The following is a 10000-nucleotide window of genomic DNA, read 5'->3' on the forward strand; positions in this document are numbered from 1 at the left end:
GCGTTTTTCTGGGTTTTACGCCCCTGGAATTCTTGCACGTCAACGAAGCGCTGAAGCCTTCAGCGCTTAGTGTTGCCTAGAAAAACTTTGTCGTTTTTTTTTTTTTTTTCTTCCTTTATCACATTATGCTTAAAATCATCATTTAATCCGTTTTAAGCTCACAATCTTGGGTGAAACATCCTCCAGAAGCAGCCGCTGTAACTGTCTGGAGGACGTGCGTAAAGAGGCCGTACACATCATAATTTAATCCGTTTTATTGACATAATGCTGGGTCAAAAATCCTCCACAAACAGCCGCTATAACTGTCTGGAGGACGTGCGTAAAGAGGCCGTACACATCATAATTTAATCCGTTTTATTGACATAATGCTGGGTCAAAAATCCTCCGCAAACAGCCGCTATAACTGTCTGGAGGACGTGCGTAAAGAGGCCGTACACATCATAATTTAATCCGTTTTATTGACATAATGCTGGGTCAAAAATCCTCCGCAAACAGCCGCTGTAACTGTCTGGAGGACGTGCGTAAAGAGGCCGTACACATCATAATTTAATCCGTTTTATTGACATAATGCTGGGTCAAAAATCCTCCGCAAACAGCCGCTATAACTGTCTGGAGGACGTGCGTAAAGAGGCCGTACACATCATAATTTAATCCGTTTTATTGACATAATGCTGAGTCAAAAATCCTCCGCAAACAGCCGCTATAACTGTCTGGAGGACGTGCGTAAAGAGGCCGTACACATCATAATTTAATCCGTTTTATTGACATAATGCTGGGTCAAAAATCCTCCGCAAACAGCCGCTGTAACTGTCTGGAGGACGTGCGTAAAGAGGCCGTACACATCATAATTTAATCCGTTTTATTGACATAATGCTGGGTCCAAAATCCTCCACAAACAGCCGCTATAACTGTCTGGAGGACGTGCGTAAAGAGGCCGTACACATCATAATTTAATCCGTTTTATTGACATAATGCTGAGTCAAAAATCCTCCGCAAACAGCCGCTATAACTGTCTGGAGGACGTGCGTAAAGAGGCCGTACACATCATAATTTAATCCGTTTTATTGACATAATGCTGGGTCAAAAATCCTCCGCAAACAGCCGCTGTAACTGTCTGGAGGACGTGCGTAAAGAGGCCGTACACATCATAATTTAATCCGTTTTATTGACATAATGCTGGGTCAAAAATCCTCCGCAAACAGCCGCTGTAACTGTCTGGAGGACGTGCGTAAAGAGGCCGTTAACGTCATCTGTCAATCCGTTTGAAATTCACAATCCGAGGCAAAGCCTCCTCCAGAAACAGTCGCTATAACTGTCTGGAGGACGTGCGTAAAGAGGCCGTTAATGTGGCGAGAGAGTCCGTTTAAAGCTCACAATGTGAGGCGAAACATCCTCCAGCAACAGCCGCTATAACTGTCTGGAGGACGTGCGTAAAGAGGCCGTTAACGTCATCTGTCAATCCGTTTTAAATTCACAATCCGAGGCAAAGCCTCCTCCAGAAACAGTCGCTATAACTGTCTGGAGGACGTGCGTAAAGAGGCCGTTAATGTGGCGAGACAGTCCGTTTAAAGCTCACAATGTGAGGCGAAACATCCTCCAGCAACAGCCGCTATAACTGTCTGGAGGACGTGCGTAAAGAGGCCGTTAACGTCATCTGTCAATCCGTTTGAAATTCACAATCCGAGGCAAAGCCTCCTCCAGAAACAGTCGCTATAACTGTCTGGAGGACGTGCGTAAAGAGGCCGTTAATGTGGCGAGAGAGTCCGTTTAAAGCTCACAATGTGAGGCGAAACATCCTCCAGCAACAGCCGCTATAACTGTCTGGAGGACGTGCGTAAAGAGGCCGTTAACGTCATCTGTCAATCCGTTTGAAATTCACAATCCGAGGCAAAGCCTCCTCCACAAACAGCCGCTATAACTGTCTGGAGGACGTGCGTAAAGAGGCTGTTATTGTCATCTGTCAATCCGTTTTGAGCTCACAATCTGAGGGAAAGCATCCTCCAGAAACAGTCGCTGTGACAGTCTGGAGGACGTGCGTAAAGAGGCCGTACACATCATAATTTAATCCGTTGTATTGACATAATGCTGGGTCAAAAATCCTCCGCAAACAGCCGCTATAACTGTCTGGAGGACGTGCGTAAAGAGGCTGTTAACGTCATCTGTCAATCCGTTTTAAATTCACAATCTGAGGAAAAGCATTCTCCAGAAACAGTCGCTGTGACAGTCTGGAGGACGTGCGTAAAGAGGCCGTACACATCATAATTTAATCCGTTGTATTGACATAATGCTGGGTCAAAAATCCTCCGCAAACAGCCGCTATAACTGTCTGGAGGACGCGCGTAAAGAGGCTGTTAACGTCATCTGTCAATCCGTTTTAAATTCACAATCTGAGGGAAAGCATTCTCCAGAAACAGTCGCTGTAACTGTCTGGAGGACGTGCGTAAAGAGGCCGTACACATCATAATTTAATCCGTTTTATTGACATAATGCTGGGTCAAAAATCCTCCACAAACAGCCGCTGTGACAGTCTGGAGGACGCGCGTAAAGAGGCCGTTAACGTCATCTGTCAATCCGTTTTAAATTCACAATCCGAGGCAAAGCCTCCTCCAGAAACAGTCGCTATAACTGTCTGGAGGACGTGCGTAAAGAGGCCGTTAACGTCATCTGTCAATCCGTTTTAAATTCACAATCCGAGGCAAAGCCTCCTCCAGAAACAGTCGCTATAACTGTCTGGAGGACGTGCGTAAAGAGGCCGTTAACGTCATCTGTCAATCCGTTTTAAATTCACAATCCGAGGCAAAGCCTCCTCCAGAAACAGTCGTTGTAACTGCCTGGAGGACGCGCGTAAAGAGGCCGTTAACATAATCAGTTAATCCGTTTGAAAGTCATTTTCTAAGGCAGCGCTTCCCCGCAACACTCCGCTGTTGTCCGTCAAAACTCGGATCTCCCAGGCCCAGCCAGAACGCTCCATTCGCGGGGAAGAGACGTCCGCAACACACCGCTGTTGTCCGTCAAAAAATCGGATCACATAGGCCGAGCATAATGGCTTTAAATCGGATAAAGTACTTCCGCGTTGTCGCCTGTCTTTGCCGCCCTGGTAACCGGGAGTCGGGCCGAAATTATCTCCGTGGTGCCTTCACTTTTCCGGCCTTCTTGTAGTAAAGCTGTCGCTGTCTTTTCATGATAGACAGATTTTTGAAAAACCGGTTTCACAAAATGTGCGCAAGGTGGCTTGGTTACCCCCTACCAAAAGTGGTCACATCGGGATAGGCAAAAACCAATAAGCGCTGAAGGCTTCAGCGCTTATTGGTTTTTGCCTAGAGACACTCTGTCGTTTTTTGGAGGTTCGCGCCCCTGGAATTCTTGCAAGTCAGCGAAGCGCTGAAGCCTTCAGCGCTTCGTGTTGCCTAGAAACACTTTGGCGTTTTGCTGGGTTTTACGCCCCTGGAACTCTTGCGAGTCAGCGAAGCGCTGAAGCCTTCAGCGCTTCGTGTTGCCTAGAGACACTTTGGCGTTTTTCTGACTTTTACGCCCCTGGAACTCTTGCGACTCAACGAAGCGCTGAAGCCTTCAGCGCTTCGTGTTGCCTAGAGTCACGTCACATACGCGGCTGGGTTTTTTTTTCCCTTTTTCTTCCTTTTTCCGGGATTTTCGTGCCCCAGAGCATGCCTCTCTCCCTGGGATGCCTCCGACTGCTGCTCCATGCCCTCTCTCTCTCTCTCTCTCTCTCTCTCTCTCTCTCTCTCTCTCTCTCTCTCTCTCTCTCTCTCTCTCTCTCTCTCTCTCTCTCTCATCATCCCAGTTTAGGGCGCTTTTTCCGGGCATTAGCTCACGTAGCAACATCAGCACCATGGACAGCACCACGGACAGCGCCCTGGACGTCATTTACCAGGGAAAGGGGGCACATTTCCCGGATCTTTGACCTCCACCGCATCCCCTAGGCCCCTGCCAACACTGCCACAAGAGGGCCCGAAAAACGGATGGTGAGAAAGGGTAAATTCGGGCGTGGAAAGCACCCCCACTCTCATCTCACCCACACCCGGAAAACAGCACTTTTTCCGGGTGGGCCTCTTCCAGAGCATCCCTTGGGCTCCCCCCAACACTCCCACAAAATGACCCGAAAAAAAGAGGGTGGGAAAGGGTAAGTTCGGGCTGAAAAGCACCCAGACACACATCTCGCTCACGCCCGGAAAACAGCACTTTTTCCGGGTGACTCACCTCCAGAGCATCCCCTGGGCTCCCCCCAACACTCCCACAAAAGGGCCCGAAAAACGGATGGTGAGAAAGGGTAAATTCGGGCGTGGAAAGCACCCCCACTCTCATCTCACCCACACCCGGAAAACAGCACTTTTTCCGGGTGGGCCTCCTCCAGAGCAACCCCCTGGCACCCAGCAACACTCCCACAAAAGGACCCGAAAAAAAGAGGGTGAAAAAGGGTAAGTTTGGGCTGAAAAGCACCCAGACACACATCTCGCTCACGCCCGGAAAATGGCACTTTTTCCGGGTGACTCACATCCAGAGCATCCCCTGGGCTCCCAGCAACACTCCCACAAAAGGGCCCGAAAAACGGAGGGTGGGAAAGGGTAAATTCGGGCGTGGAAGGCACCCCCACTCTCATCCCTTCCACACCCGGAAAACGAGCACTTTTTCCGGGTGACTCACCTCCAGAGCATCCCCTGGGCTCCCCCCAACACTCCCACAAAAGGGCCCGAAAAACGGATGGTGAGAAAGGGTAAATTCGGGCGTGGAAAGCACCCCCACTCTCATCTCACCCACACCCGGAAAACAGCACTTTTTCCGGGTGGGCCTCCTCCAGAGCAACCCCCTGGCACCCAGCAACACTCCCACAAAAGGACCCGAAAAACGGAGGGTGGGAAAGGGTAAATTCGGGCGTGGAAAGCATCCCCACTCTCATCTCCTCCACACCCGGAAAAAGAGCACTTTTCCCGGGTGGGCCTCCTCCAGAGCATCCCCCTGGCACCCAGCAACACTGCCACAAAAGGGCCTGAAAAAAGAAGGGTGAGAAAGGCAAAGTCCGGGCTGAAGAGCACCCAGACACACATCTCGCTCACGCCCGGAAAAAAGCACTTTTTCCCCGGTAAAACACCTCCAGAGCATCCCCTGGGCTCCCCCCAACACTGACACAAAAGGGCTAGAAAAACAGAAGAGGAGAAAGGGTAAATTCGGGCGTGGAAAGCACCCCCACTCTCATCTCACCCACACCCGGAAAACAGCACTTTTTCCGGGTGGGCCTCCTCCAGAGCATCCCCCTGGCACCCAGCAACACTGCCACAAAAGGGCCTGAAAAAAGAAGGGTGAGAAAGGCAAAGTCCGGGCTGAAGAGCACCCAGACACACATCTCGCTCACGCCCGGAAAAAAGCACTTTTTCCGGATAAAACACCTCCACAGCATCCCCCTGGCACCCAGCAACACTGACACAAAACGGTCCGAAAAACAGAAGGGGAGAAAGGATAAATTCGGGTGTGGAAAGCACCCCCACTCTCATCTCATCCACACCCGGAAATAAGGCACCTATCCCGGCCACAGGACCTCCGCAGCATCCCCCTGGTCACCCTCCACCACCTCTGCTTAAAGCAGACCGAAATAGTGGGAGAAAGTGTGGGAAAAGCACTCCCACAGCACCAGCCTCATCCACTCATCCACACCCGGAAATCAGGCACCTTTCCCGGCCACAGGACCTCCGCAGCATCTCCCTGGTCACCCAGCATCACCTCTGCTTAAAGCAACCCGAAATAGTGGGAGAAAGTGTGTGAAAAGCACTCACACAGCACCAGCCTCATCCACTCATCCACACCCGGAAATCAGGCACCTTTCCTGGCCACAGGACCTCCGCAGCACCCCCCTGGTCACCCAGCATCACCTCTGCTTAAAGCAGACCGAAATAGTGGGAGAAAGTGTGAGAAAAGCACTCCCACAGCACCAGCCTCATCCACTCATCCACACCCGGAAATCAGGCACCTATCCCGGCCACAGGACCTCCGCAGCATCCCCCTGGTCACCCTCCATCACCTCTGCTTAAAGCAGACCGAAATAGTGGGAGAAAGTGTGTGAAAAGCACTCCCACAGCACCAGCCTCATCCACTCATCCACACCCGGAAATCAGGCACCTTTCCTGGCCACAGGACCTCCGCAGCACCCCCCTGGTCACCCAGCATCACCTCTGCTTAAAGCAGACCGAAATAGTGGGAGAAAGTGTGAGAAAAGCACTCCCACAGCACCAGCCTCATCCACTCATCCACACCCGGAAATAAGGCACCTATCCCGGCCACAGGACCTCCGCAGCATCCCCCTGGTCACCCTCCATCACCTCTGCTTAAAGCAGACCGAAATAGTGGGAGAAAGTGTGTGAAAAGCACTCCCACAGCACCAGCCTCATCCACTCATCCACACCCGGAAATCAGGCACCTTTCCTGGCCACAGGACCTCCGCAGCACCCCCCTGGTCACCCAGCATCACCTCTGCTTAAAGCAGACCGAAATAGTGGGAGAAAGTGTGAGAAAAGCACTCCCACAGCACCAGCCTCATCCACTCATCCACACCCGGAAATAAGGCACCTATCCCGGCCACAGGACCTCCGCAGCATCCCCCTGGTCACCCTCCATCACCTCTGCTTAAAGCAGACCGAAATAGTGGGAGAAAGTGTGTGAAAAGCACTCCCACAGCACCAGCCTCATCCACTCATCCACACCCGGAAATCAGGCACCTTTCCTGGCCACAGGACCTCCGCAGCACCCCCCTGGTCACCCAGCATCACCTCTGCTTAAAGCAGACCGAAATAGTGGGAGAAAGTGTGAGAAAAGCACTCCCACAGCACCAGCCTCATCCACTCATCCACACCCGGAAATAAGGCACCTTTCCCGGCCACAGGACCTCCGCAGCACCCCCCTAGTCACCCACCAACACCTCTGACTCAAGCTCCCACCAAAAACGGGGAAAAAATAAAAAATAGCCCTCCAAAAACACCCCCCCCCAACCGGACCCACCCCCACCCGGCCACCCCTCACCAAAAGCCCGCAGAGACACCTCCGGCAGCTACCCTTCTAACCCCGTCTCCAGGCGGTCCCGGGCCCCCACACTTAAGCACCCTCTCTGGGTTAAAACCAAAACTCCGACCGTTCAGGACGTTCATGCCCCTGGTAATTTAGTTTCGTGCCCCTGGTAGATGGGAGAGAAGCGCTAAAGCCTTCAACTAGCCGAGCTAGAGCCTCCAAAGCGGCCTCCACAACCACAATACAGGGCCTGGAGGTCAGTTTGCTGGTTTTTTTCTAAGTGTAATTCCAAACTGCAACTCTCACTTTGTCCACAGGATGGCGACATTGGACTGCAAGTGAGCTCCAAGCGGTTGAATGTAAATGATTTATCCGGCCTTATGACCCTAAAAACGGACACTTTTACACATATAAGCTGGATGAAATACATTTCACGTGGTCCTGGTCCTCTGAGCGAGTACCAGAGAGCTAGGCAGAGCCAGGCTATGTCCCTAGGCCGAGCTGGAGCCTCCAAAGCGGCCTCCACAACCACAATACAGGGCCTGGAGGTCAGTTTGCTGGTTTTTTTCTAAGTGTAATTCCAAACTGCAACTCTCACTTTGTCCACAGGATGGCGACATTGGACTGCAAGTGAGCTCCAAGCGGTTGAATGTAAATGATTTATCCGGCCTTATGACCCTAAAAACGGACACTTTTACACATATAAGCTGGATGAAATACATTTCACGTGGTCCTGGTCCTCTGAGCGAGTACCAGAGAGCTAGGCAGAGCCAGGCTATGTCCCTAGGCCGAGCTGGAGCCTCCAAAGCGGCCTCCACAACCACAATACAGGGCCTGGAGGTCAGTTTGCTGGTTTTTTTCTAAGTGTAATTCCAAACTGCAACTCTCACTTTGTCCACAGGATGGCGACATTGGACTGCAAGTGAGCTCCAAGCGGTTGAATGTAAATGAATTATCCGGCCTTATGACCCTAAAAACGGACACTTTTACACATATAAGCTGGATGAAATACATTTCACGTGGTCCTGGTCCTCTGAGCGAGTACCAGAGAGCTAGGCAGAGCCAGGCTATGTCCCTAGGCCGAGCTGGAGCCTCCAAAGCGGCCTCCACAACCACAATACAGGGCCTGGAGGTCAGTTTGCTGGTTTTTTTCTAAGTGTAATTCCAAACTGCAACTCTCACTTTGTCCACAGGATGGCGACATTGGACTGCAAGTGAGCTCCAAGCGGTTGAATGTAAATGAATTATCCGGCCTTATGACCCTAAAAACGGACACTTTTACACATATAAGCTGGATGAAATACATTTCACGTGGTCCTGGTCCTCTGAGCGAGTACCAGAGAGCTAGGCAGAGCCAGGCTATGTCCCTAGGCCGAGCTAGAGCCTCCAAAGCGGCCTCCACATCCACAATACAGGGCCTGGAGGTCAGTTTGCTGGTTTTTTTCTAAGTGTAATTCCAAACTGCAACTCTCATTTTGTCCACAGGATGGCGACATTGGACTGCAAGTGAGCTCCAAGCGGGTGACTGTAAATGATTTATCCGGCCTTATGACCCTAAAAACGGACACTTTAACACATATAAGCTGGATGAAATGCATTTCACGTGGTCCTGGTCCTCTGAGCGAGTACCAGAGAGCTAGGCAGAGCCAGGCTATGTCCCTAGGCCGAGCTGGAGCCTCCAAAGCGGCCTCCACATCCACAATACAGGGCCTGGAGGTCAGTTTGCTGGTTTTTTTCTAAGTGTAATTCCAAACTGCAACTCTCACTTTGTCCACAGGATGGCGACATTGGACTGCAAGTGAGCTCCAAGCGGGTGACTGTAAATGATTTATCCGGCCTTATGACCTTAAAAACGGACACTTTTACACATATAAGCTGGATGAAATACATTTCACGTGGTCCTGGTCCTCTGAGCGAGTACCAGAGAGCTAGGCAGAGCCAGGCTATGTCCCTAGGCCGAGCTGGAGCCTCCAAAGCGGCCTCCACAACCACAATACAGGGCCTGGAGGTCAGTTTGCTGGTTTTTTTCTAAGTGTAATTCCAAACTGCAACTCTCACTTTGTCCACAGGATGGCGACATTGGACTGCAAGTGAGCTCCAAGCGGGTGACTGTAAATGATTTATCCGGCCTTATGACCTTAAAAACGGACACTTTTACACATATAAGCTGGATGAAATACATTTCACGTGGTCCTGGTCCTCTGAGCGAGTACCAGAGAGCTAGGCAGAGCCAGGCTATGTCCCTAGGCCGAGCTGGAGCCTCCAAAGCGGCCTCCACAACCACAATACAGGGCCTGGAGGTCAGTTTGCTGGTTTTTTTCTAAGTGTAATTCCAAACTGCAACTCTCACTTTGTCCACAGGATGGCGACATTGGACTGCAAGTGAGCTCCAAGCGGGTGACTGTAAATGATTTATCCGGCCTTATGACCTTAAAAACGGACACTTTTACACATATAAGCTGGATGAAATACATTTCACGTGGTCCTGGTCCTCTGAGCGAGTACCAGAGAGCTAGGCAGAGCCAGGCTATGTCCCTAGGCCGAGCTGGAGCCTCCAAAGCGGCCTCCACAACCACAATACAGGGCCTGGAGGTCAGTTTGCTGGTTTTTTTCTAAGTGTAATTCCAAACTGCAACTCTCACTTTGTCCACAGGATGGCGACATTGGACTGCAAGTGAGCTCCAAGCGGTTGAATGCAACTGATTTATCCGGCCTTATGACCCTAAAAACGGACACTTTAACACATATAAGCTGGATGAAATACATTTCACGTGGTCCTGGTCCTCTGAGCGAGTACCAGAGAGCTAGGCAGAGCCAGGCTATGTCCCTAGGCCGAGCTAGAGCCTCCAAAGCGGCCTCCACATCCACAATAGAGGGCCTGGAGGTCAGTTTGCTGGTTTTTTTCTAAGTGTAATTCCAAACTGCAACTCTCACTTTGTCCACAGGATGGCGACATTGGACTGCAAGTGAGCTCCAAGCGGTTGAATGC

The sequence above is a fragment of the Cebidichthys violaceus genome, unplaced genomic scaffold, assembly GCF_023349555.1.
Source record: "Cebidichthys violaceus isolate CVI_PGR_0920_01 unplaced genomic scaffold, fCebVio1.0.p SCAF_327, whole genome shotgun sequence".
NCBI lineage: Eukaryota > Metazoa > Chordata > Actinopteri > Perciformes > Stichaeidae > Cebidichthys > Cebidichthys violaceus.